Genomic DNA, 6,215 nt, shown 5'->3' on the forward strand with positions numbered 1-6,215 from the left:
TTCCGTGTGGGTTGAGGTCGTCAGTTTGTCAATAAACACCAAATAAATTGGCATATATGCCAACTTGACAACTTTATTTCATTGGCTTTGTTGCCGGGTGGTGGAGGGTTATCTATTGGGAGAAGATAAAAACTCCACACAGAAAAGAAGCTCGGATTCTCGCCGAGAGACACAAGCATCACCACTGCTATCCAGCCACCCTGCTGATTGAGTGGAGGCGTGGCTTGGTAAAAGTGGCAGGGCTAATGGAGAAAAGAGAAGTGGCCTCCAATGCACCCATGACACATGGCAGCTCCAAAGTATTGCAATGCATGGGTGGCGTGGGAATCTCAAAATTAACAGCTTGCCGCGGTGGCGAGATGACATCTCCCCCGCCTGGTATGGAGGAGGTCGTAGGTTTGATCCCGACCGTGACGCCTGTACATTTGGAGTTTGCATGTTCTCCCCGTGGGCACGTGGATTTTTCTGTGGGTCCACTGGTTTTCCCCTCCACATTTAGAAACTACATGTTACTTTTTAAATTTCGATTTAAAGCTTTCGTGACTGCAGGGATTCATATTCTTGGTTCTTTCGGTAAAGTCACGTAGAAGGGAAACAATAAAATAATAAAAATAAAAAAACAATCAAATTCCCACGACGTTTCGACTGCAACACAAGCAATCATCATCAGGTGTGAAAACCACAAGAAAATTTGAAAAAAGTGGCGGTTATTTTTAACGTCGTGAGAATTGTATTGTTTTATATTTCTATTATTTTATTGTTTCCCTTCTACGTGACTTTACCGAAAGAATCAAGAATATACATGTTACTTTGTTAAGTTTTTATTTGTGGCCAGGTCGCTTCTAAAAAATAACGAAAGTTTGTTAAGTTAGTTAACCACATTATTGGCGGAGGCGGGGGGGCATGCAGTACATACTTCAACAGCTCCAGGACGATACAGTGGTGTCCTCTGAAATAAAATGTATTCAGGACTTTGATGATGTTGAAATCTTCATCACTGCCCTCGCCCTGAAGTTCCAGAGCTATCTGGAGTTCCATCTTCTGGAATGTTTCTTGCTTGGAGCTGCACAGAGGAAGTCCACAAATGAAGATCCTATATTTGCTTAAGGGATATCCAGAGCCAAATTCTAGCCAGAATAAATTAATTAAATATGAATTCACCAGGTCTAACAGCACCATGAGTTCCAGTAGTACACTCAACTATCATTGGTGAGGAGCTACCACAAAGGGAGCAGGAGCCGATGTAGGGCACCCGATAGGATTTGGAAGTGAAGAGCCATTCAAATCGGATTGGTCATTTGAGAAATATAAATGAAAAAGCATGTTAACACAACGGATCTTAGCTTCAATGTGGCTCTTCTATTAGGGCACACTTTTCGCACAACGCGGAATGTGCCCGTAATAACACGAACGCGTCCATTGCATAACGGAACGCTTTTCGATTTAAAACAAAACACACTTGTTAAAACGTGGAACATGCCTGTTAAAGCGCGGAACCCGCCCGTTATAACACGATTCGTGAGTAGTCAACAACGAACTACTTTCTTGAGCTGCAATGATACATTGCTCGCAATGATAAAGTAACATGACGGTATACCCTCAGTTATTGGTCTCGTCATCTCAAGGTGTATGAGTGCATTGTATCTCGCCAAACATTATTATTACATTATTTATGGGGAAATTATTTTTGCTCAATACTTTTTGCTGAACGCGGAACTTTTCAGGAATGTATCTACAGCATTAAATGAGGAATTACCATAATGTGCAGGTAATCCTTCAGCAATGGGATGCTTTCCCCCAATATTAGTTTACACTGTGTGTGTATTTTAAGCTTTATGGAGTAAAAATCTGAGAACCCAGAAGGAACTGATGCAGAACAGGGGTATAACATGTAAACTCCATACAGGAGGGCACCCGAATCAGGAGTCGAACCCAGGCCCCCCTTCTCACTTTGATGCACAGGTGTCACCACCGCATCGCACGGCTGCCCGTGGCAACGGACTTAACAACATCGGCCTCGTGACGGGGCAGCTCTGAAGTCTTACCTCGATGGTGACACCAGGATCTTGATGGCCACCAGGGTGTTCCTTTTGTGATCAAGGCACTGGATCACCTGGCCTTGACCTCCTTCTCCAATCTTCTTCAGCACCTCATAGCGGTAGTGGAGGTGCTCATGCCGGAACTGCACAAAAGGTACAATCATTTAAAGTGAAAATAATTCCAATCACAAAGTTTAAGAAATGACGATGTTTATTCTTTGGGTCTTTCGGTAAAGTCACGTCGATAGGTTCAAAGAAAATAACAAAAAACAAAACAACAATCAAAGGGCTGCCAGGTGAAAATTAGCATGTTATTGAGAGATTAGCATGTTAATGAGAGATGAACATGTTAATGAGTCATTAGTATGCTAATTAGAGATTAGCATGTTAATGAGAGATTAGCATGTTAATGAGTCATTAGTATGCTAATTAGAGAGTAGAATGTTAATGGAAGATCGCAGAGCCACAACCGAGGGGTCGGCGCGCGAAGTGGCTGTGTTCGTGTGAATCCTGTGAAAGCACAAGTTTGAAATGGGCATGAAGCACAACTAACATCGGAAGGTGGTAGGATGGGAACATCATAGCCAGTTATGACTTAAACTGGTTGATAACGTCCTTCTAATGATTGCACAGTTTGTACCCATCTTCTCGGTGGAAATTGTGTCTGTGTCTATATATATGAATGGCTTCATGAACAAAATCTTTGTTGATAGCCAGTAGGCTTGCAAAGTACCTTCGTCTTAGAGAAATACATTTCGTGTGAGCCCACCACGTTAAAACAATGATCAGCCACGGCTGAGGTATGGTCCTACCGTGTTTCAGATCCTAACGAGTTTCGGATCTGCCTTCTGTTCCCGAACATAAGGCAGATCTGAAACTGCCGGGTTGGCTGCCCACCACTTGCATTAATATTGGCTGCTGACATTTGGGCTACGCCCAATTCAAACCATTATAAACAGTTTGCCTTGGGAAGCTAACCCCCCTTTTCCTGAAGACGACCACTTGTGTTGCGATCGAAACGTTATAGTTTTTGTTTTTTGTTCTTTTCTTTGAACCTATATACGTGACTTTACCGAAAGACCCAAAGAATATGAATTCCTGCAGTCACGAAAGCTTTAATTCAAGATTTAAGTGAGAATGTAATTTTCAAAAGTATTCTCTGTAATTATTACGTTTTTTTTACCTGTCATTGTGGAACATTCTGATGTCTGCTGACTCAGTCACCCTTAAAAAAGAGCTTCTTAGCTCAATGGGCTTTACTCGGGATTAAAAATTCTGATTCTGAAGTGCATTGGTGTGTGTGTGTGTGTAATAGCCCTGGTTGGTACTTCAGGTGCAATAACAAGAAGCCACAAACCCCGCTACCGATGGGCCCTGTGACCGCCCCCACAGTTGGTGTTTTGTGGCAAGCCTCACCAGAATGTAATTTCGTTCGTAGTTGTCGTATCCACCATTGTTGAATCCCTCAGATTTGTTGTAGAGTGCAAAGTACCACACTTCCTGCATGGCTGCAAGTTCCAGCTTCTCACGGTTGGTCAAGTGAGGGCCAAAGAGAGCCATGATTTCTGCAGACATGAGAAGAACAACAACAGCTGTGTGATCCCAAATTTGAGCAATTTGTAGGAAAATATTTCAGGATTGGGATATTTTGGCCAATACCAGGTATGTCTGTATGTATGCTAAACTTATTTTGCACCGTACGTTGGCCACCTGGATATCACCCATGCATCATGGTCGCTATGAAATCTCCACTGCATCATGGCCACTGTGACATCCACCATACAACATGGCCATCGTGATGTTACAGCATTCACCATGGCCCTCTGTGACGTCGCTCATTACCGTTCTTACCTTGCGGTGATTTGCTGCAGGCGGAGGCGGTGCCCTCTGGGGACAGCGCACTCCACGTGGTGCAAGATTCGCCCTTACTCCTTGCCTCTCCAGCTCGGCTCATCTACATGCACACAAAGACAAAGGTCCACCACGTAAGCTTTAGCAAGATGTTGGGGAAAGCGGAGGAGGCGAGCACTGAGCCAGGATCTCTGAGATCCTGGGCTCCACAATCAGGAGGGTCCTGCCAAGATGTTGTAAGTTCTCAGCGTTGGGATATTTGGCTGATATCTGATGTCACACCTGGATTTACAATGAGACACGTGTGGATTTAGAGGACACACGCAGGTGAATGGCATCCTTCAAACTGTTAAGAGAAGTGGGGCTGGGCCAGGAAATGCCACGGCCAGGAGGAACAACGATGGCCGATGATCAAGAACAATAACGGAGCTGCAGCCAAGTATCGGAGCACGTCTGAGAAGTCAGCAGAAAGATGGAGCGACAAAATCGGTGCTTGGTGGATTATTCCATCGCAGGATCATGAGGGGTGGTAGCAGGGTCTCAAGGAAGGAGGCCTTCATCCAGTAGTGGATAGATAAAAGTACTGTAGATTATTCACGTGTAGACAGGCAGGTACACAGGATCTCGGGGGAGATACTCTGATAGATGCACACACACTCAGGCAGGCAAGCAGATGCACACTCAGGTATATGGATAGGTGACAGGTAGCCACACGCAAAGTGGAGAGCACACGTCCATCCATACTTCACCACACGAGTGGAGGAGCCACACGTACCTCCATGGTGGCAACTTGCAGAGCAGGGTGCACAGAACTCGCAGCGTCTCTCGCACAGTCCGGGTCTCTGCATGCAGAGCAGGAGACGAAGGCGAGGATCACAAATAGTCGAGGGGGCGTGACGGTACCCAGATCTCAACACGAGGACTCACATCCTCACCATGAACCCACATCATCAACGCAGACTCACATCATCACCACTTACTCACAACACGAAACACAAAAACAACCAACATTCGCCACAAAGTAGTGGTGATGTCACCACGGCGCCTGTGCCGGGCCAGGTGCACTTTTAGGCCACATCAAGTGCCGAAGGCTGTCAAGACGTCACGGGATAGACCCAGGTTCCAAAGGTTGGCTGAGATGACTGGTAGATACACCAGCTGTATCCCAAACTGTGCCAACTTGCTGAATTTTATCCGCCACTCGTTGTGAGCGTCACTCCTCTGCCCTCAGTTGTTGTTGGAGGGCGACTGCCTCCAACTGCCCAGTAGCATCCTTCACGAGCTTCCTCGTGAAGGATGCTATTTACACCGCTGATACCACTCTTCTGCAAGTCCACTCAGCTCCACATCCTCCCAGACAGCATCAGTGCATATTTTCGACAGCCCATGTCATGCCCGTTTAGCCCCCTTTATGCGGCCAAAAAAACTGCTTGGATATGTGGGCTACAAGACCCAGCCAACGCAGCCTTGCCTGCCGGAGGAGCTTACTGGTGGGAAAGTGTCCAGATCTTTCAAGGATTTGTGAGCCCCTCACACAATCCAGCCTGTTTAAAGCCATGACGGATCGTAGGAACCACCACTAACACCACGAACAACACCACCACCAACAACACCAGCACCACCACCAACAAGAAAATTACCACCATCAACACCATCACCAAAAACATCACTAACACCACTAACAATACCAACACCACCCCCATCAACACCACCTACATCAACACCACCCCCATCAACACCAACAACACCACCATCAACAACACCACCACCAACTCGACTACCAACACCACCAACAGCACCACCAACAACACCAATACGACCACTAAAACCACCAACACCACCACCATCAACACCACCAACACAACCACCAACAACACCCCAATCAACACCACCAACACCACGAACACCACCACGACCACCAAAACCACCAACAACACCACCACCAACACCACCACCATCAAAACCACCAACAACACCACCACCAACACCACCACCATCAACAACACCACCATCAACAACACCACCACCAATTCGAGTACCAACACCACCAACAGCACCACCAACAACACCACCACCATCAACACCGACACCACCATCAACAACACCACTATCAACAACACCACCACCAACTCGACTACCAACACCACCACCAACACCACCACCATCAACACCAACAACACCACCATCAACAACACCACCACCAACTCGACTACCAACACCACCAACAGCACCACCAACAACACCACCACCACCAACACAACCACCATCAACACCAACACCATCAACACCACCAACAACACCACTAGCAACAAAGATAAAGATCCC

This window comes from Petromyzon marinus, unplaced genomic scaffold (assembly GCF_048934315.1).
Source record: "Petromyzon marinus isolate PM22_M1 ecotype Great Lakes invasive population unplaced genomic scaffold, UKy_Petmar_22M1.pri1.0 PM_Scaffold_28, whole genome shotgun sequence".
Lineage (NCBI taxonomy): Eukaryota > Metazoa > Chordata > Hyperoartia > Petromyzontiformes > Petromyzontidae > Petromyzon > Petromyzon marinus.